At 44.3% G+C, this 23,029-nt stretch overlaps 1 long non-coding RNA gene and 1 pseudogene across 1 annotated transcript in view; one reads left to right on the forward strand and one right to left on the reverse strand.

The window, feature by feature from the left end:
* The first annotated feature begins 5,471 nt into the window (after window positions 1-5,471).
* LOC128575212 (40S ribosomal protein S8-like) lies at window positions 5,472-6,010 on the forward strand (annotated as a pseudogene).
* Window positions 6,011-13,906: 7,896 nt separating this feature from the next.
* Window positions 13,907-23,029, reverse strand: part of LOC128575213 (uncharacterized) — a 34,170-nt gene continuing 25,047 nt past the window's right edge. The window contains exons 3-5 of the long non-coding RNA XR_008376947.1: window positions 18,607-18,674; window positions 17,649-17,732; window positions 13,907-14,015 (exon numbers count right to left, since the gene is read on the reverse strand). This is a non-coding gene — a long non-coding RNA (uncharacterized LOC128575213). The remainder of the gene's footprint in view (window positions 14,016-17,648; window positions 17,733-18,606; window positions 18,675-23,029) is intronic.

Consider the following 23,029-nt stretch of genomic DNA (forward strand, 5'->3'; position numbering starts at 1 on the left):
TGAACCTGTGAGCTAAGGCAATTCACCTGCCTCAGCCTCCCAGACTGCTAATGACTTTGATCTTTAAGAGCAATGGGAAGAGCCCATGTTTCAGCCAAGGAGTCATCTTCTCTCAGCCTCAGTTTACTTATTGTGATGGTCAATTTTAGGTGTCAACATGATTGGATTTAGCGATATCAGATAGCTAGTAAAGCATTATTTGGGGATATGTCTGTGAGGGCATTTCCAGAAGACAATGGTGTTTGAGTCAGTAGACTAAGTAAGAGAGACCAGCCCCCTCCCAATGTGAATGGGCACCATCCAATCTGTGGAGGGCCTGGGTAGGACAAGGCAGAGGAAAGGTGAATGTGCCCACCCTCTCTCTTCTGGAGATAAGACACTCTTCTACGCTTGCCCTTGGACATGAAGGACTCCAGGTTCCCAGGCCATCAGCCTCAGTCTGAGAGTTACACCATCAGCTGCCCTAGTTCTCAGGCTTTTGGATTCAAAATGAGCTACATCACTGGCTTCCCTGGGTCTCTAGCTTGCAGGTGGCCTACCCTGGGACTTCTTAGCCTCCATACTGTGTGAATCAATCCTCATAATAAATTCTCTCTCATATATCTATCCCTAATCAATATTCCTATGTATGTATCTTTCTCCTATTGGTTCTGTTTCTCTGGAGAATCATGACGAATACACTCATCTATAAAATAAGAATGATTAATAATAGCATCCACCTTATTTGGTATTGAGAGAATCAAATGCATTAATATTTCAATGCTTAAAATACTACTGGCTAGCATATAGTGATAACTATATAAATGTTTCTATTATTGTTGTTATCATTATTATTATTCATTTGACTGATTCATATGCATACCTCAAAATTGAGCATGGTTACCCTTTCCTCTGGAGCTTCTTCCTTAACGCCTCAGAAGCTATGTACCACTCCTCTGGGTTCCCAAAGTCCTCATTCACTCTGTAGAATAGTGTGCTATTTATGTTTTCTGTTTCCTCTCACAAACTATAAGCTCATCAAGGGCAAGAACCATTTGTTCACTATTCAACAGCACAAGACCGTGCATGAAGAGAATGCCAGTGAAGGTGGTCAGCTGAGGGAGGCTGAGGAATGGCCCCCAAAGATGTCCACATCCTAATCACCTGGACATGTGAATATGTTACCTATCTTAGTCTGCTTGGGCTGCTATAAAAAATGATTCTGATTGGTTCATTTATAAACAGTAGAATTGTATTGCTCATAGTTCTAGAGGCTGAGAAGTCCAAGATCAGTGCACCACCAGATTCAGTGTCCGGTGACGGTTCACTCTCTGCCTCATGGCTGGCACCTTCATCACACTGGGCCCCCCAGACACCAAGTGCCCCCACAATACAGCATCATCCCTGAGATCTCATGACTTGGTGGATAGAGAAAGGGGACAAAAATAAGTGGGCCCAAAGACATCAATGAACTGTAATTCCAGACTCCAGAGGAGTTTGGAGTATAATTTAAGGGCCTAGAAAGAACAGTGGCCCAAGAGACCTGAGCTCAAGTCCCCAATTCCGGGGGTCAAATTCCTGTGTGATTTTTGAACTCTCTATTTGGTGCTTCCATTGTGTTCCACATCTCAATTAATAGCTGGAATTTCTGGAATACTCATAAATTGGTCCCCTTCCCCCAACCATCCAATCGATTACCAAATGGTATCAATTTTACCTCCTGGAAATTTCTCAAGTTCATCTCCTCCTCTTTCTCCTCCTCATTTCCACTATCCTGGCTTAAATCTTATCTCTTTCAGAGACTATTAACTAAATACCTTCTATGTACATAGATTCTGGGACTAAACTCACAGGAGACCTCCCATTCTCACCATCTGCACTTCCACCCATCCCCTCAGTCAGAACAATCTGCCCAAAACACCAATCTGACCCAGTCACTCCCCGGCCTAAATCCCATCGGTGGATCCCAGTCAGGTGATACGATCTGAGCACAGTCCCGCATCACCTAGGCTCTGACTGCTTAACCAGCCTCTCCCTTTAGTCTTCCTGCCTCACAGTGCGTGGCCAAGCGACACAAAATTACTGTTCCCTCAGTACAACACAGAGTTTGTCAAAGCTTGCTCATGCCAATTCTCTTCTTCCTTACTAACATAACCCTGATTTTATTAGGGCAACAAAATGCCCAGCTACAAATATCTTTCAGTTTTCCAAGCAGCATTTACATCACACAGCTCTGACCAGTGAGATGTGAGTGAGTCTTCTAGGAAAGCTCTTTAAAGGGAGCAAACTCCTGTGACACACTCTTTTCCCTTTGTCATTGCCCTCTTTTCCTTCTCCTTTCTTCCCATCTGGAATGCCAACGTGATGTCTAGAGCTGCAGGGGCTGTGTTGAAACCATAAAGGCAACAGCCAAAAACAACGAATGGAAGATTAGAGCTAACGTAAGGAGCCTGTGTCCTCAGTGGTGTCTCTAAGCTGCTGTGGCAGCCCTGGCTTGGCTCCTCTGAACTTGCTGAGAAAAAATACATTCCTGGGCGGCGCCTGTGGCTCAGTGAGCAGGGCGCCGGCCCCATATACCGAGGGTGGCGGGTTCAAACCCGGCCCCAGCCAAACTGCAACAAAAAAATAGCCGGGCGTTGTGGCGGACGTCTGTGGTCCCAGCTACTCGGGAGGCTTAGGCAGGAGAATCGCCTAAGCCCAGGAGTTGGAGGTTGCTGTGAGCTGTGTGACGCCACGGCACTCTACCGAGGGCAATAAAGTGAAACTCTGTCTCTACAAAAAAATTTAAAAAAAAAAAAGAAAAAGTACATTCCTTACTGCAGCGCTTCCCATCCAATGAATATGTTCTTATTCTTACTCTATTTCCTCAACTCTCTATGCAACTGGGTGGGGCCTTGGGCTGTGAGAGCCCCCAAATCATTCATCTCTGGCACCAATAGCCTGTCTCTCTACCTTTTAGGCCATACAAATATTTTCATACATGTACCACTGTATGAAAAGCGTTACACAACTTTGTCTCTCTGGTTTGAGTCTATTTATTGCTCTGTCCCACTCGGCCATTGCTGTGCCCCTCCGAGTGTTCCCACTGATAGAGCTTTACACCACCTGCCTCCAGGTTGTCTTTGCCTCTTGCTGCCTGTATCTGTCGGTCATGCATCTCCGACTCCTCTTGGGTCACCCATCTAGTGGCACTGATCTGCCTTTGACTCCCAGTGCTCCTTGGTGCCTCAATTCCTGCCATCACACCGACTGGCATATCTCAGTATCTTTGCTCACCTCCACATCCGTAGGGCTCATATCTCTCTCTCTCTCTCTCTCTCCCCTCCCCTTCCCTCCCTCCCTCATCATCATTACAAATATATCCTCCCTGTCTTTTGTTCCACTTCGATGGGGAAGGGACAGTCCTACCACAGTTGCTTGGATCCCTAATGACTTACTTAGTAAAATATTTGGGGGGTTTATCCGCCAGGTCACAGCACAGCAGTCTAAGAAGGGCTTTACACTGCGCCTCCAACCGGTGCTCTTTAGCTTCGAAACCATTTGCTGCTACTCAGGTGCTGGGGCAGGGGGGTGGCTACCCGCTCCCTTACAGTGATGTTCTCTCTGAGAGCCCCGTTATCCTTGCTGTGATCTGGCTTCCAATGTCTCCTATTCCTATCACCTCAGTGCTCATTAAATATGCTTCTATATGCCTGAACCTCTGATACAAACAATCCAAGTTTTTACTTACGAGGTCTATGAGCCCAGGGGTGCAGCCAGACACCAGAGGATGTGGAATATATGCAGAGTCCCAAGGTTCCTGTGCAGAATATTGATTAAATTCTCTTGGCCTCTGTTTCTCCATCTGTAACTGCAAGAGCAGGACAACCTCATCTCAGCTTCATCAGCCTGACACCAGGAGAAACCCCAGGGACAGGCTTGAGGCCCCAGAGTACATTAGAACAACTACAGGAGCCGGGGGAGGAGGAGAAATGAGGGGGAGAGGAAGTTTTCAATCAGGTGCTGAGCTTTCGCTGCCAAAAAATTTCCCACAAACAAACCCACCCCAGCAAAGGAAGCTACTGTCGGCTGGCATGCTACAGAAAAGAAGGCGGGCATGAGGCCTCATTAATCCGGCGGCTGTGGGATCAGTTGCAGATACCCCCAGCCCACCCACTTTTTGCCATCTGCTGCTGCTGCTGCTGCTGCTGCTGCTGCTGCTGCTGCTGCTGCTGCTGCTGCTGCTGCTGCTGAGCCAAAGGCAGGCGGCTATAGTGGGAGCCCAGCCGGAAGCCAGAAGAGCCTGGACCCTAGGTTGTGGGGCAGCCGCAGCAGCAGGGACCACAGCCCAGCTTTGTCTCTAACCCCACCCCATCCCTCAGTGCAATGTCACAACACTCCACAAAGCCCCACCTTGGAAGCAACTGAGGGAGAAGCCTTGGAGCCCTGAAGAAATATTAGGAGAATAAGTGTCTACGGTACTTTGGTTGAGAACCTACTGTGTGCCAGAAACATACCTAATCTCTCAAAAATACTCCTCCAACCACACTGAGATTTCCAAACCACGTCTGTCATAAAGCTTGATGACCTCAATACTCTCACAGATAGAATCCTTCCAATACCGAAATCCTCAAACCCCTTCCCCCTTCACCACAGTTCCTCCCTGCCTGCTCATCCCTTAGGCCTTAACACCCTAATTTTAACTTCGAGCATCCACGGTCAATGCCTACTTCCTATCTCACGCCTCCTGACTCAAAATAACCCTGAACCCCCTTGGACCTTCAACCCACTTTTACTGCCACCTGCCCATGTCCTCACATCCCTTTCCACACAGTTTAAATTCCATATAAAACACATAACCCCTCTCTTACATACACTCTCATTTTCCTGACCCCTTCCTCACTTCCCTGTATTCTTTGGTTTCAAGCAAAGCTTTCCAGCTGCTCCGTGCCCACACCTGCACAGGTGAGCACACACTGCGAGGGAAAAGCACATATTCCTGCTGACCAGGGTCCCTTTCACTGAGGGCCCCTCAGCCTCACGTGGGCCCTCACGCTGTCCTTCTCTAGCTCATTCCCTCGTCTTCTCTCCTAGATGATGTTCTCCTACTTTTTCGTCCTTCATCAAACGTCTATTTCCTTCCTTATCTTCATTCTCAACTGAAGCCCCTGCTTCCTATCTCTCTGAGAAAAGTGAAGCGATCAGAAGCAAACTGCCCCTAGCCCCCTCTTCCAGCTTCTCTCCTATCGCCATGGATAAGTTGTCAGTTGCCAACTCTTCCACCTGGGTCTTAAATCCCACCCTCGCACCTCCTCCAGAACACTGACTCAGCGGCTGGCCTCTCTTGTCCTGCACCATCAGATTTTCCCTCTCTCCTGGGTCATACAAATATACTATTACTTCTCCCATCTTAAAAAAAGGAATTCCTTCTGCTTCATGTGGTAGGGCCTTCTCTTGCCCCCGGTCTTGCGGTGCTTGTGCCAGTTGTCCCGAGAGATGCCCATTGTGCAGCGATGGGCCCCGCAGCTAACACTAAGGTTGGCCCCCTCCGAATACATACAGTCCGTGTCCGGGGAGGTAACAAGAAATACCGCACCCTGAGGCTGGATGTGGGAAACTTCTCTTGGGGCTCAGAGTGTTGTACTAGGAACACAAGGATCATTGATGTTGTCTGCAATGCATCCAATAATGAGCTGGCTGGTACCAAGACCTTGGTGAAGAACTGCATTGTGTTTATTGACAGCATGCCGTACTGACAGTGGTATGAGTCCCACTGTGCACTGCCCCTGGGCCGCAAGAAAGGAGCCAAGCTGACTCCAGAAGAAGAAGAGATTTTAAACAAAAACTTTCAAAAAAAATTCAGAAGAAATATGATGAAAGGAAAAAGAATGCCAAAATAAGCCGTCTTCTGGAGGAGCAGTTCCAACAGGGCAAGCTTCTTGCATGCATTGCAGCAAGACCAGGCCAGTGTGGCCGAGCAGATGGCTATGTGCTAGAAGGCAAAGAGCTGGAGTTCTATCCGAGGAAAATCAAGGCCCAGAAAGGCAAATAATTCTTCCTCTCTCCTATTTTTTTTTTTTGGTTGCTGTTGTCATTTTTTTAGCTGGCCCTGGGTTTGAACCCGCCAGCCTTCATGCACATGGCTGACGCGGTACCCACTGTGCTAAGGCAAGAAGCCTTCCTCTTTCCTGTCTTAGTTCATGTAATAAATGTTCATTATTCCAAAAAAAAAAAAAAAAGAATTTCTTTTTACCCTAATTCCTATTACTTCTCCATATCTTACCTTCCCTCGATCAGAAAACTTGTCAGAAGTCTAATGGTATTCACTGTTCAGTTTCTCTTTTCCCATTCTCCCTTGAATTCTAGTGAGACATGTTCTCCCATGACTCTTCCCAAACTGCTCTTGTCAAATCACCAGTGATCTCTCTGTCGCTAAATCCAAAGGGCAAATCTTAGGACTCAATCTTGCAGCAGCATTTATCTCGGCCAATAACCTTCTCCTTGAAATGCCTTCTTCATTTGCCTTCCAGGACTTCCCACGTAGCATATTTTCTTCCTACCAGTCTGTCCATTCCACAGTTACCTCTTCTCTTTGACCTCTAATGTTGGAGGCAGACTTCTTAGGCCTCTTGTCTAACCGCAGGCAGCCCCAAGGTCACTCATCCAGTGTCATGACTTTCAATATAATTAATGCCTGAATGACTCCCAAGTATATTTTCAGTCCGTACCTCTCTCCTGAACTCTGAAACATATATTATTCTATTGCCTAGTAGATATTTCTTTTCTTCTTTCTTTTCTTTCTTTCTTTTTTTTTTTGAGACAGAGTCTCACTTTGACGCCCTTGGTGAATGTCATGGCATCACAGCTCACAGCAACCTCAAACCACTGGGCTGAAGTAATTCTCTTGCCTCAGCCTCCCGAGTAGCTGGGACTTCAGGCACCCACCACAACACCAACCTATTTTTAGAGATGGGGTCTTGCTCTGACTCAGGCTGGTCTCGAACTCCTAAGCTCAAGCAATCCACCCATCTCAGCCTCCCAGAGTTCTAGGATTACAGGTGCGAGCCACCACGCTCAGCTTCCTAGTAGATATTTCTACCTGACTGTCTAAAGGGCATCTCAAACTTAACACTCCAAAAAACAAACAAACAAGCAAAAACAATAAATCCGATCCTTTTTGCCCTTTTACCCACCCAACCTGCACTCTTCTCCATCTCGCCAAGTAGCAGCAATATCCTCCCAGTCACTTAAACCGAAACTCTTAAAGTTTTGCTTAACTCCATTTTTCCCTTTCTATTCCCTAAAAATTCTCCTCCTTGTGCCCAGATTTACATGTATTTCTCTCACTGCAAATTCACCTGCTAAAAGAGTTACTGACCCTTTGTAGGTACTAATACATATTTGCTGAATGAAGGAATAACTAATTAATTTAATTTAATGACTTAGGTACCAAGTCCTTCATCATCTGTTCATTTGAGAAATAAAATAGTTATTACAGATTGTGATATAAGCTAGGAAGAAAGATGCTATGGAAGAAAATAGCAGAGGGGTTTAGGATAAAGGTCCTTTCCTTGAGTAAATGACTTTGCATGAGCCATTGTGCAAACAGCCAGAAGAACCTTGCTGCAAAGGCATATCTTTATGTGTTCTAAGAAATGACAGATGGCCTGAGTGGCAAAAGAACTATGAGGGAAGAGAGAGGTACTGGTAGACATGGAGAGCTGGGCAGGAGCCAGATCATGCAGGCTTTTGCAGACCCTGGTAAGGAGCATGGATTTTATTCTAAGGTCACTGACTTCATTTGCCTTGCCAATTTTCTAAAGAATGTGGAATACTGTTAAGACCTATGGGTTTGCATCCCTTGTCTGCTAGGCTTACGCAATGCAAACCTCAGTAAGGATCTCTCCCTCTCTGAACTCCACATCCATAATCAAAGGATAACCAACTTTTACCTGCTACTTGGTGTCATTGTCTTGAGGTTCAAACGAGATTAGTCAAAGACCTTCAGGGATATCATTGACAGAGGCTGAAGGTCATTTTAAGCAGATTGTTAATTACAAGGAAAGCTAGAAGCAGTTTTCAGGTGAAGAGGTTAAAATGGGCAAGGGCTGTTTTGCTGTGGTGCAAATTAAAAGTTAAAAGGCATTTCCTACTGATGCTTGAGGGTTTCTAGCCAAGATTCAAGCTAAATTCCTGGCATCTGAGAAGGCAGATCGAGAAGTAGCCTGTTGACAGGGAAGTACTTGGAAGGCCACAAAGCCAGGGCTTGCCTTGCCCATTAATTCTCACCTTTCCCTCTCCTGAGGCTTCCTGGGCCTCATCTCTCTGCTCAGGGAGAGTTTAATGTAAATCTTAATGAAAATGCAGTCTTTGCTTCCCTAGGATCAGGACAGCCCCAAGGATTACAAAAGGAGTAGGGCATGTGACTCGGGCCAGCCAGCCCACGCACCTTGGCAACCTGGAAGAGCCAGGCTAGAGCTCCATGTCAGTACCAGCTGGGTGGGGTGGTAGATACTGGTAGCTGCAGCTCTTACCCCATCTTCAAACAGGTTCCTAGCACTGTTGAAGGGAAGCTAGAGCAACAGAAGGAAAAGGAATAGGCTTCCACATGCTCATTTGGCCAGCCCGGGCCCATGGATGGGTCTGGGAGCTCAGAGCAGAGATAATAATAATGACAGCCTTTTTGTGACTGTAGACCAGGAGTCAAGGGCTTTACTACATTACCCAGAACTCTCCTAACACCATGTCCCTTTGAACCATATAGTATTTTTCTCACTTTACAGATAAAGAATCTGAGATGCAAAGAAGTCATGTGACTGTCTCAGTACCTACAACTTGTCCCTGGGGAAGGTGGAATTTCAGCTCAGTCTGTCTGACTCCAGAGCTTTATGTACTCTCTAATAAATTCCACTGTCTCTCCCAGGAATATCTCCTCTGACAGAGCCTGGGGGAGGGGACTACAAAGGTACCTGTGCAGTGGGAATATTTGCCCCTCAAAGGTAGAGACTTAAGGGTACTTAACTCATCCAGGTGTTGGGAGGATTCAGTGATTTAGAACACAAACCAGCACACAGCACACAATGAATGTTGATCCTTCTCATCACTGTCATCATCATCATCATTGTCATCATCATCGCCATCATCTAACCATCTCTACAGAAAGAATCCAAGGGGGACACCAAAGTCTGTGAAAGATAGAGAGGTCAGCCAGAAGCTCCTGGGAGCTTGAGAGGCAGATGAGTTCAGTGGCCCAGAAGCACATGGTCCTTTCAGAGAGTCTCCTCAGAAATTCTGTCTAGGGCAGTGGCTCATGGGGGCACCCCTATCGTCCCTCTGCACCCCCACCACTGTGGGCTGTGGTCAGAAGCCCAGGTCGAATGACGTCTTGGGAAAAGCATGAGGGAGTTCACAAACAAGTGGGAGGAAGCAAAGGTAGACGTGAGCCAGAAATCAGAAAACCAAGGTAAGCAGAGAGAAAAGGAGTAAGGATGCGAGTGGCTCCCTGAGAAACCCTCCAGATATGCAGGTGCTCAGGTGGTGGCCTCCTCAGCATCTCCTAACTGGAGCTGGCTTGAAGGTGCACATCAGAGTGAGTGAGTGAGTGACTTCACAGTGAATGATATGACACCTTCTCTCTTGTCTCCTATATCTAGTCCATCATTTCATCAGCCAGCTCTTTTCAAAATTATTCACAGATCTAACCATTTTCTCCCAAATCCTGGATGACTATCATCATACTATGTATATATACACATACACAGTAGAACCTCTGTAAGTTGACCACCCAAGGGACTATTACAAACTACTCAAGATACAGAGGTAGTAAACATAAGGAACTTCCATTGAATATGTGTGGTGCATGTCTGCTCTATGAAAATCAGGTCAACTTAAGGAGGTGGTCAATATAGGGAAGTGTTATCTATGTATTACTTTTCAAAGTTGAACTAAAGTGGCCCAGAAGTACATGGTCCCTGCAGGAACCCTCCTCAAAAATTCTGTCTAGGGCAGTGGCTCATGGTGGCACCTCTACCATCCCTCTGCACCTCCATCACTGTGGGTTTCTATGCCTTTTGGGAATGATTGGTTTCTACTTTCAACAAAATCTCTTAAAATGTTTATGCATTTTTTGCACCCTCTAGGGGAGTGGGGTGATTGCGTGGGGAGAGAGAAAAAGTCTGTTTCCCATACTAGAAAGTAAGCTCTGTTGGAGTAGGACTTTGAACTTGTTCACTGCTTTATCTACATTAGCTGGGGGGGGATAATGCCTGGTCCATAGTTGAGGATCAATAAATTTTTACTAGGGGCAGTGCCTGTGGCTCAACAGAGTAGGGTGCCAGCCCCATATGCCGAAAGTGGTGGGTTCAAACCCAGCCCTGGCCCAAAACTACAAAAAAAATAAAAAAGATCTATATTTGTAATAAAGGCTGACACATTTAAAAAAAATAAAATAGGGCAGCGCCTGTGGCTCAGTGAGTAGGGCACCGGCCCCATATGCCGAGGGTGGAGGGTTCAAACCCAGCCCCGGCCAAACTACAACAAAAAAATAGCCGGGCGTTGTGGCGGGCGCCTGTAGTCCCAGCTGCTCGGGAGGCTGAGGCAAGAGAATCGCTTAAGCCCATGAGTTGGAGGTTGCTGTGAGCTGTGTGAGGCCACGGCACTCTACCGAGGGCCATAAAGTGAGACTCTGTCTCTACAAAAAAAAAAAAATAATAAAAGAAAAAAAAATAAAAGAAAATAAAATAAATTTTTACTAAATAAATGAATGAATAAGAGGATAGTTTGATGGATGGTTGACTGAATGAATCAGAGAGACTGTGAATGACATGAGAATGAATTTGCACATAATTTGAAGTGTCTATCAGTCACAATTAGTTAGGTTATGCTACAGTAACAACTGCACAGTCTTAATGATATAAAACTATAAAAGTTTATTTCTCATTCATTATGGATCACCAGAGAGACCTTGCTCATTGCAGTCACCCAGGGACCCATGATTATGATGGCTGTATCCTGACATTGGCTTTCACCACAGTAAGGGGAAGAGAATGTGGTGAATCATGCACTGACTCCTAAAGCTTCCTTCTGTGTGTGTTATTTCCACTCATGTAACTAACTATAGTAAGTCATATGGCTATGCCTCAATACGAGAGAGCGGGAAAGTGCCTAAAAAGAGAAGATAAATGGAATCTCTGTGGACAATCTATGATTACCACAGAGTGACTGTGGCATATCCGTAGAGAGATATGTGTTTGATACACAGCTAGTGTCAGTGACAGAAGAATGAATCTGTGTACGATTCTAAGGAAAATCAGTAAATGCTTATATGGATGGGTGGGTCAGTTGTTGCTTATATTCTATCCCCCTCTTATCTAATCCTTACCTGACATCTGGCCTAGTTCTCCAAGACCTTCCCCTGGTCAATGTTAAGAATACTCTCTCTACTGGAGATAGATAACCAGGTGCTCTCCTGTACGCAATACCAATTTCTGCCTTCTCTTGGCAAGACCTCTAGAACTGTGGACTTTTATTAAATAAAGGTCTCAGATTCCTGGAACTTTGTGATTTTCCCATTGATCTCCATGGGTCTCTCTTGGTGATCTTCCCATTGGTCTCCATAGAAGACCAGTAATACCATCCTTTTTAATTTCCGCATTCCTCATCTTAGCCAGTTTCCATTTTCTGTTGGTGCCTTCATCTTTTCTAAGGATTCCTGACATACTACATGGTTAACCTTCTCCTATCCCCACCCCACATAGAAGCAGAGGCTGTCCTCTAAGGTAAAACACAGGCACTGTGAAAAGAGCACGGGTCTGGGGAAAGACCTAAACTCGAATCTTGACTTCACCATTACTGATCACACAACACTTGGTTTTCTTGCCTTATAGAATAGAGATAAAAATATCAACCTCAATGAATTACTGTGAGAGTTAAATGAGAAAATGTATATAAATCACATGCAGTAGATAAAGACAGTTGTTTTTGTTGTGATGACCTTATGGCCTAGTGTCAAATTTTCTCTACTAAACTGAAAAGTCCTCCATGGCAAGGCCTGGATTCTTGTGAACACTGACTTCCCAGCTACAACTTCTAGGGCAGCATCTAAACCCAGGTAGCTGCTTAATAAATATTTGTTAGTTAGAGTTTTGTTAATATCAAATAAAGAAGAATCTGACCCAAAGCAGATAGTACAAACACACCAAACCAAAGCTGGATCCATCCTCTCTGGCATCCAGTTGTCATCATATTTATACCTATCAAATATTGGGCACATTATTAAAATCTCATGAAGTGTCTTCCCTCCTACTTGGCTGTCTGACTAATGAAATGACAAAGATCTAACATCTTCATCACACAATTACTAAAATGTCCTTCTTGAGTTGTCATTTTTAAATATTTGCCTAATTTAGCTGGAGTTTGGATTTAATTATAGGAATGATGGGGGCTAGAGTTAAGTTGAATTGGATTTGGGGAAGGCAAGAGTAGATAAATGGGTCCCTTCCACTCACTGAAAGACTTTGGCTGGCCAGACAACTTCTAAGGATGACTGGGGTTGTCAAATAAAGCAAGAGACACAAAGAAAACTTGGAAACCTCTTTGGAAGGAAAGAGAAGGTTATGAGACTGGAGTCCAAGCAGAACTCAGCTGCAGATTAAAATCCTTCAGTGTATTTCCAGGGCCTCAGGACACGGGTCAAGATGCCTAGCCTGGCACTTAAGCCTTCCAGGATCTGGCCTCCCCTCCAATCTTTGCAACCTCGTCCCCTCCTCTTCCCAACTCTTACCCCCATTGACCTTATGGACCTTGGGGCTCTTCCAGCTTTTCACTGTGGCCCAAGTTTATTCCTTCTTCTGTGTAGTGGTCTATACTGGGCTGGTCTAGTCCATCAGTCAACAGATATTTATTGTGGACTTACTATTCAGCAGACATGATTCTAGATGCTGGGGATAAAGCAGTTAACAACCATGGCACCCTACCCAGGACGACATAGTGAGTCTCTGTCTCAAAAAAAAAAGAAAGAAAGAGAAGCCGTTAACGAAACAAAATAAAATTTCCTGGCCTTAAGGAGAAAATAGACAGTAAAAACAACCACATAAGTAAACTATGGTCATTTAGATGGCAATAATTGTTTACTATGTTAGTTCCTTTTCCCTTTTTTTTTTTTTTTTTAGGACTGGTAAGTGAAGGTAGCAAAACAAAATTGATGTTTGATTTGATATGTAGTTTATTGAAACATTTTTCTTTGATCTTCTAAAGACCCAGGGAACCTCCTCCTACTATGGCATTGAGATCTGTCAACTGATAATTACAGCACATTATAATGTCCTTTCCACAGGACAGGAAGCTGCTTGGGGACAGGTATGGAGTTTGATTCTCATGAAGGCACTAGAGACCATCTGCTGAACAGATGAGGGAGGGATGGTGCCAACCCTGAGCTGTCCATTCACTGCCTCCTAATAGTAAAGTAAATTCTTCTCAACACTTTTCAATCCTTCAACTTCTTTTTTCCCTACACAGTTCCTGCTACTCCTGCAGTGGGCCTGTTCTGGTATCCAAAGAGGTCTTCTAAGGATAAAATCCTCTGGAGCTGTGATCCCTGGTGACATTATAGCATCCTGGAGTGAAGCATGGCTATTTTCCAACCCAATTCCATAAAAATAATTACTGCAAAAGTAATTGTCTAGCAAGCACCTTCGATTACCAGGCACCATGCTAGGCCCTCAACATAGAATGTCTTTTTAGTAAGTACAAAGTTCTCCTTAGTAATCCTCACAGCACCAATAACCATGAGAAGTACGTGGAAATTACTAGCTGCTATCAATATTACTGCGTCTAAAACTACCGTTTTCCCCTGCATTAGAACAATCTGAACATTGTTAGGCAAAGACATCTAAGCAATTTTAAAATTATTTGAGTCATGACAGAGAGACTCACAACTGAAATATTTACCTTTCAATTTCAGGTGAGGACGTTCCCGGAGATGGAAGATGTGACAAGTTCCCGCTTCACGTGAGCATCAGAGAAAAGTTCCCCTGACAAGTCACGTGCAGTGATAGGAACTGATGATTAAGGAGAGGATTAATTTTATCTTCCAAGTAGTTCTACTGGGAAATACTCTTAGATTTATAGAACAGTGGTGCTAAAAGAGTCCTATGATGTCTCCTGCCCAGCCCCTTTGCCCTAAACATGGTGAAACAGAGGCCCAGAGGTCAGAAGTGCATTTTAATTGCTCAGCCTGCGATTATACTCCCTGTTCCAATTTATCATCCACACTAGAGTTTTTTGAATGAATAAAAATGAATGGGGGGGTGAGTCCTGATTCACCCATTCATTTATTAGGCAAATATTTATTGAATATCCACTATTTTCCAAGCTTCCACAGCAAGCAAAAATCTGTGCCCTCCTGGAGTTCACAGTATAGAGAGAGGCAATAGACTGTCGAATAAAAGCTAGAGAGAAGGATAAAACAGGAAGGAGGGACAGCGAGGGAGAAGCAGGTACAAATTAAAGTAAGATGGTCAGAGAAGGCCTCACTTAGAAGGTGATGGAAACAGGGAAAGGAGCCACATGGCTATGTAGTGGACAAAATCCAGAGGAAGGAATAGCAAATGTAAAGGCCTGGGGCAAAGAACAGTGAGGAGGCCAGTCTGGCCAAAGCCAAGTGAGTAAGGTACGAGATGTTGAGACATGAGTCTGGAGAGATGTTGGGAGCTGGGGAGGGGCACATCACATCTTGAAAGTCCTTGTGTCATCAGCGGCCAGTTTCCTCTCATACTCATCCTTCACTTCTCTGTGCTTCTTCCTTGCCCTCTGGCTTTTGGCTAGGTTTGACCAAAGGGATGCACTGTCAGGAGATTAGAGAGTGGGAGGGAAGCAAAACAATTAAATATTCTACTCTCTTTCAAATGGAGTAGCAGAGACCACAACTCCCCCTGGCTACAGTTCCCACCTGACAGGCCCACCACGTTTCCAGCTCTTATGGGACAACTTCAGTTGTTGAGCTCCTAGTAACACGGCCTCCTCTCCTTATGCCAGCATTACTAGGGCGAGTGGCGGCCCCCTGCAATTGCTAATCTCAGGATTACCCCCACCTTCTCTTGGTTGTTCTTTCAGAAATTCTAACACCTTCATAACTAATTCCCTGTATTAAATGGGACTACTAAATTATCTGGTGTGGAAGGTGTTTTCCAGCTGGACCCTGACTGATAAAGGCTTCCTCGTCCCCTATAAGCCTGTAAGTAAAACAGCCATCAGGGGGTTCAAGCAGAAATTTATGAAGAGCTTTGCAAGCCTGGATGAAAGGAAACATGTTTGTGTTTCCATAAACCTTGCCTGAACTGAAGACACCTTCCCAGAGTCACACAGAATTGGTGATAGGACAGACCCCTGGTGCCTGGGCTCCACTCCCTTTTAAAGAAATGACATTGAGGACCTCAGAAATTTCAAGGACAATGAAAGATGTTTACAAATTCCCAAACATCATTTCCCAAGACTCCAACACATTCAAGACCTTTAAAAGTCAGGGATGACACTGAGCAGGTGCAGACATCATTGACAGGATTTCACTGATAATGCAGAGGAAGCTTTTTCTCTGATTTCCTGGGACAGTGCCAGTGTCAGCAGAAGAGAGAGGACTAAAGCTAACCATGGAGAGTCCCTGCAATATCCCAGGCACCCTGCCAGGCAAATCACATCCACTGGCTCATTTAATCCTTCAAGGACCCTGCCTGGTGGATATTATTTCATTATCTTTAGTTTGAAAACAGAGCTTTCAGAGAGGTTAAGTAACTAGTCTAAGATCACACATCCTCTTACTCTATCAAGTGGGTCAGGAATTGGTCAGTCCATCTCCTCCAGGTTGCTGTCCAAGCAGTATAGTGGAGTCTCTGGGCAAAGTCACTGAATAAGAAAACCAGATCTTTGTACCAATATCATACTTCGAAGAACTTGAAAAAACAGTACTTCATTTCATATGGAACCAGAAAAAAACCCAAATAGCTAATACAATTCTTAGAAATAAAAACTAATCTAGAGGCATCACATTATCAGACTTTAGGTTACACTACAAGTCTATAGTGATCAAAACAGCATGGTACTGGCACAAAAATAGAGACATAGATCTGTGGTATAGAATAGAGAGTCTAGAGATGAACCTAGCCACATATTGTCATTTGATCTTTGATAAGCCTATCAAAAGCATGCACTGGGGAAAAGAATCCTTATTTAGAAAATAGTGCTGGGATAACAGTTTAGCCACATATAGAAGTCTGAAACGGGACCTGCACCTCTCACCGTTGACAAAAATTGATTCTCATTTGATATAAGATTTAAATTTAAGACAAATAAACAATAAAAATTCTAGAAGAAAGTGTGAGTAAAATACTTGAAAATATTGGCCTGGGAAATGTTCTTATGAGGAAGACTTCCCTGGCAATTACAGCAACACCAAAAATAAATAACTGGGATTTGATCAAGCTAAAAAGCTTCTGCACAGCTAAGGGTACCTACCACAGCCAAAGCAAACAGACAGCCTTTAGAATGGGAGAAGATTTTTGCATGTTATAAATCTGACAAAGGCTTGATAACTAGAATCTATAGAAAACTCAAATTAATCAATAAGAAAAGAGCAAACAACCCCATTTGAACAAAAATCATTTGACCACAAAGACATTTGCACTGGAATGTTTATTGCAGGTCAATTCATAATTACCAAGTCATAGAAGCAACCCAAGTGCCCATCAACCCATGAATGGATCAACAAACTGTGGTATATGTATACCATGGAATACTGTTCAGCCATAAGAAAAGACGGAGACTTTACATCTTTTATGTTCACCTGGATGGAATTGAAACACATTCTTCTTAGTAAAGTATCTCAAGGATGAAAAAAAAAGTCCAATGTACTCAATAATAATATGAAACCAATATATGAACAATTACATGCCCACACAAACAATAAAACACAAATACAGTCAGTAAGGGGAGGGAAGAGGAGAGAGAGGTGAAATGGGAGGAAAAAGGGCAATTGGCAGGATTTTACCTAATGTGCACAATGTGAGGGTGGTCAGCACCCCCCCCGGGTGAAGGGCTTTTCTACAACTTGAACTTTACCTTGGAAGTTAGAACAATGTAACCTAAAAATTAGTACTCTCATACTAATTTGAAATAAAGATAATTAATTAATTAATAAAAAGGTAAAAAGAAAATCAGATCTTTGGACTAAAAGTTATTTGGCCTCTCTGAGTCTCAATTTCCTCATCTATAAAGTAGAAGTAACATTGATGATATCCATTTCTAAGAATGTTTTTGAGGATTTAAATGAGCTAATGTGTGGGAAGGATTTTGTAAATTTTAAAGCTCTGTATCAAAGACTGTTAACCTGAAGTCCATGCCTGAGCATTGAGGTCAACAAACCTCCTGAAGATGAAGCTAAATTTGCTAAATTTTATGTGTATAGGTATGGATCTGCTGGTCCCTCGGATGATCTGAGTTCCCCTGTGCCTCTTATAGGAAAGTTTCTTGCTGTGCTGAAAGTGACTCTACTATTTAAAGAAAGGCTTGTCATACACCATGGCCCCCAAAAGTAAACCAACTAACCATAGTGTAGACCCCAAACTACATACTCAGGACTTTTAGGGGAAATTTAAAGGATTTTCAAGGGTAGTTTCAAACACATGTGATTTTTGCCTCACCAACTATCTTTAGAACCCAGCCCTGTATGTGGTGGTACTCCTCTGTGAATTTGTGGCAGGGATCACGGCTTCCAACAGCAAGTTCTCAAAAGGGAAAGAGATTCAAAGTTAATTGGAAAACACCATTTTAGACAGTATTGCAATGTATTACAATGTTAATAATGATACATATGCTGTGATAATTATTATTACATTCACACTTAGTGAGCAACCTACTATGTGTTGGGAATGATTCAAGGGGTGAATTAGAGAAGACTAACTCACCAGAGGGCTCATACTGCTGTGAGAACAACAAACCACGTGGAGCTGGCAGATTTTTTTGGAGGGGGTGAGATATGAACTGGATCCTAAAGGATGCTTGGAATCTTAACAGGTGAAGTTAAGAAAAGGGCCTGTCAGGCAGGAGTTGTGTATGGAGAAAAGGCATGGACTAAAGAATGTGACAGGGTCTGCTCAGGGAATGGCATGACCAGAGTACTGGCTGAAATGAGCAGGGAGGGGGCTGAAGACAAAAGAAGGACTGGGCTTCTGTGTCAGCCAAGATGCAGACTTTATTCTCCATTCCAATTGCCACAATTCATTTGGCCCTTTCTCTCTCGCATCACTCATTCCAGGTCTGAGTACCTCATGGGTGCTCAAGGATCTCTTGTTTTGGACAAGGGAGAGCCTTAACCTAAATAAAAGCAAGATGAACTTGGATTCTAGTCCTGCTTCATCCTCTAGCCATCTGTGTGACCCTTCCCTTCTCTGAACCTCTGTCTCTCCATCTATAAGATGGGAAAAGTCATCCTTCTTCTGCCATAGTACTCACCAGGGTAGGAGATCCTCTCATGTTAGTTGAACTGCCTTCCTATGGGGCTCTTGGGGGACATCAAATGAGGCAAAAAATGGTCCAGTGATTAAGAAAAAAAGACCAAGGATAGCCTCAAAGTCCTCTAGTATTTCTGTGGTCGCTCACCTTGAACAGTTCTCACTCCCTCTGGAGGCAGCAGACACTCAACTCTCTCCCATCACTCCAGGCTCTTTCTGCAGCAAAGGAGACAGAAAGGAGATTCATCAATGGCCTGGGCCAAGGCCAAACATTGGAAATCTCATAACAGATGCTAATGCCATCGACCCTCACTGAGATGTGCAGGGCTTTCAAACAAGCTTATCTGACTCTCATTCACCTCTGGAAAAGAGAAGCTTACAGTATTGATGTGAAGGAATGCTAAGAAAAACAACACCAACTCTCCCCATCCCTCAACTTTCACAACTTCTACATAAGTTTACGTAGACAATGCACCCTTTAGAGAGGCTGTCTTTTGTCATTCACTCACCTGATTATCTAACAAAGGCTCACTTTAAGCAGAACCTGTGCTGGGCCCTGAAAATACCCAGAGAACATAGAACAGACCCTGTGCTCAAGAAGCTCATAGTCTAGGGGCAGGTAAAGGGCAGAATCATGGATCCAGACCACTGGAGATACTGAAGTGTGATGGGTCGTAGGATGGGAGTAGCGCAGAGTATTGTCGAAGCCAGAGAAGCCGGGACTCACTAGCTTGAGATGGGCATGGCCATAGAGGTTTTGAAGATAGCAAGTCCTTCCTCTATGGGCTGAACCCAGCTCCTGATCCAATGCTCCCTGTTGCAACACGTGCTCACACCATCTGCACCAGCCATGCAGTAACTGGCAGCCTTTCATCTGCACCAGGCTATTTTATGCATTCATGCTCATGATCTGTAAAAACAAGACTTGGGAACCAAGAAATGAAGGCCCTTCCAGAGGATGGTGCAAATAAGGACTCAAAGAGATGCTTGAGCTGGATCTTGGAATAAGTAGGAATTCATCCAAGGAGTGGTCAAGAGGCACCGTGTGGCGTTTGGGTAAAGGAAAAGGCATATGCAGGGGATAGTAAGAAGGTCAGTGTAGCCGGAGCATCAGGTAAGGGTGAGGGAATGGTGAGAGGTGGAGCTGGAGGCCCAGCCAAGGTCACCAAGGGCATTGGATGCCAGGCCTAAGGAGTTAGAACTTTATCCTGTGTATTGTGGGGAGCTCTTCAACGGGTTTTAAGCAAGGTAGTGACTTGGTCAACCATAATGGCCAAGGAGTTCTTAAAGTAAGCTCATAAGAAACTGGGCTTCTGGTGGTGCCTGTGGCTCAGTGAGTAGGGCGCCGGCCCCATATGCCGAGGGTGGCGGGTTCAAACCCAGCCCCGGCCAAACTGCAATAAAAAAAAAAATAGCCGGGCGTTGTGGCAGGCGCCTGTAGTCCCAGCTGCTCGGGAGGCTGAGGCAAGAGAATCGCGGAAGCCCAAGAGTTAGAGGTTGCTGTGAGCCGTGTGACGCCACGGCACTCTACCCGAGGGCAGTACAGTGAGACTCTGTCTATACAAAAAAAAAAAAAAGAAACTGGGCTTCTATCAATTGGTAGAAAGAAAGCTTCTGAAATTTGACCTCAAGGCAAGAAAGTACATTCAAGGCCCCAAAGAGAGTAGGCCAGGGAGCAATCCCTCCCCCAGCTAACCAGCAAGGGAACCAAGGCTTCCCAAGGTCACCCTCTTCCCTCTTCTTTTTGACGTCTCTGCTATTTCTCTCTGACCCTCCAAGACCATTGCCTTTTGTCAGTCTCTGTACCAAGGACAGATTTGATGATTAAAAAAATGGCCCACTGGAGAAATAAAATGCTGTGTTTCTTCATCAGGGAAAGCTGTTAGGGCTTTTTATTATCATTATTATTATTTTTCTCTGAGCTGAACAAGTGACAGGACATAATAATATCATTTATTCTAACTTGCTCTTGCAAATCAGAACTTTTTAATATTTTCCTTTCAAATGAAAATGCCATTTATCATTATCAAATGAAGTGCTAATGAAAACAACATGTAGAAGAAACACATTCACACAGCAGAGTATGATGGAGCACCTTGTCGGCAGGCTATGGTCTTGCCGTTAATTTGATTTCTGCCAAAAATCGCTTAAGTGAAACTTGGGGATTTTTTTCCCCCTCAATGCTTCAGATCTTTCTACTGAGGCCTGTTTATTCCCCTCTCTTGAGAAGGCACCGAAATCCCAAGCCAGTTTTAATCTGACTTTTAACAGGACTCCCCATTGCTCACAGGGGGGAAGTGGGAGTGCCGGGGGCATGAGGAACTATCCTTGCCTGACTGCATGCTATCACTCATTTCTCTCACCCAACACATATTTGGCCCATAAGCTTTGGTTGTGTCCTTGTTTAGGGGTGTGGAGATGTGTGTTTGTGTACCTGAATCTGGTATGCTACTGTAGGTGAGCATGGGTCTGTGTCCACAAGCCACAAGGAGAGTAATTGCACCTGCTCACCACTGGAGGCGCAGCATCTGGCCTATTGCCTGACACACAGTAGGCACTCAATAAATATTTGTTAAATGAACAAGTGAATGTTTCTGCACATTTTCCTGAACACATGCTTTTGTCTGTATGGGTTCTGCTATGTGTGTTTCTGTCTGTGGGTGGGACCTTCCAGGGCAAGAGCTACCTCTGAATTTTTATTATTTGTACAGTGCCCAGCACATGGCAGGCCTTCATAAACTATTTATTGAGTGTGTATATCTATAATTGTCCAGATTTTTTAACTGAAGTAAAATTTACATAACATGAAATTAACTATCTTTAAGTGTACAGTTCAGTAGCACTTAGTACATTCACAATGCTGCACAGCTATCACCTCCATCTAGTTACAAAACATTTTCATCTCCTCACAAGGAAGCACTGTGCCCATTACGCAGTCACTCCACATCCCCCCCAGCCCCTGACAACCACTAATCTTACCTATTCTGAATGTTTTATAGAAATGGAATCATGCGATATATGGCTCTTTGTGTCAGAATCCTTTCATTTAGCCTAATGTTTTCCAAGTTCTCCATAGTTGTTTTTATATCTGTGTGCATTTAAGTATGTAGATATATATGTATGTGGGGATATTCAGCACCACTACTGTGTCCCTAGGGCCTAGAATAGGGCCTGGCAAATAACAGGAGGGCAATGAGGAAAGCTCCTGCCATTCCTCCTACCCTTCTCCGCTGGGCACTTCTGAGCCATTGCATAGACTATCTGGCCCAGATTTCCTTTCCTCACCCTCACCTCTGATGTTGCCTTACTAACTCTGAGTGATTCTTTGGTGATCTATCTGTTGCCTTTCTGACCCCGGGCTGGGTTATAGGACCCTCTTCTAGACTCCTACTGCCCCATTCTTTGTTTTGACACTTCTTATCCCACTGTGAGATCACTGTCAATTTACTTGTCCCTCTCGACTAGATCATGAGTTTCTAAAGAACACATGCTGGATCTTCTCACCTGTGCAGCCCCCATGCTTAGCAACATGTTTAGCTCATATTGGACTGTTGCACAAGTGCTGGTGAAAGGAAAGAGTGATTAAATGAATTTTGAAGGAAGAAAAGGCATTCCACATGGAGAGAACAGCCTGTGTGAGAGTCCTTTATAGGTAAGAGCAGCAATACTCAGCCCCCAGGGCCGTGCATCAGTACTGGGGTACACAGCAGGTGCAGTGCAAGAGAGTGAAGCTTCATCTATATTTACAGCCACTCCTCCTCTCTCACATCACTGTCTGAGCTCTGCCTCCTGTCAGATGAGCAATGGCTTCCACGGGAGCAGGTACCCTACTGTAAACTCTGCATATGAGGGATCTGGGTTGTACGCTCCTTATGAGAATCTTAGCCTGATGATATGAAGTGGAGCTGAGGCAGTGATATAAGCACTGGAAAAACAAGATTAGGCCTCCCACTGCCTCTGCACCATGATGAGTTGTGTATTATTTCATTATACAGGGTGACCATAAAGTTTGTGTAGACAACTATTTTAGATGGCACATGAACTTATGGCCACCCCATGTATTACAATGTAATATTAATAGAAATAAAATGCATAATAAATGTAATGCACTTGAACCATCCTGAAATCCCCCCACCCCATCCATGGGGTGTCTTTCACGAAACCAGGTGTCCCTGGTACCAAAAATGTTGGGGACCACTAGGCTAGAGGATTCCCCTTGAAAAATGGGTTGGAGAGGACCAGAGGAGACGAGGCTGAACTACATGTATTTAGGAGCCTACTGCAGAAGTCCAGGCAAGTGATGATGGTGGCTTAGCCCAGGGTGGTGGCAGTAGAATTGTAGAGAGTTGAGCAGTGCTCAACACAGTGGTCTGTGAACAGGGACCAGCCCACAGCCGGACAAGTACAAAAAGGCAGATGAGAGAGCAAAGCCTTAGAAAGCTCTTTAGCTATTTGATATTGCTGAGACACTTCTATTGTATTTTATAAAAGTTCCATTCACAACACATTGGAAATGGAGAAATAAAAAATAAAACCACAGATAGTTTAGAGGACATGCTAATAAATGGAGT

The sequence above is a fragment of the Nycticebus coucang genome, chromosome 22 (assembly GCF_027406575.1).
Source record: "Nycticebus coucang isolate mNycCou1 chromosome 22, mNycCou1.pri, whole genome shotgun sequence".
NCBI classification, from domain to species: Eukaryota; Metazoa; Chordata; class Mammalia; order Primates; family Lorisidae; genus Nycticebus; species Nycticebus coucang.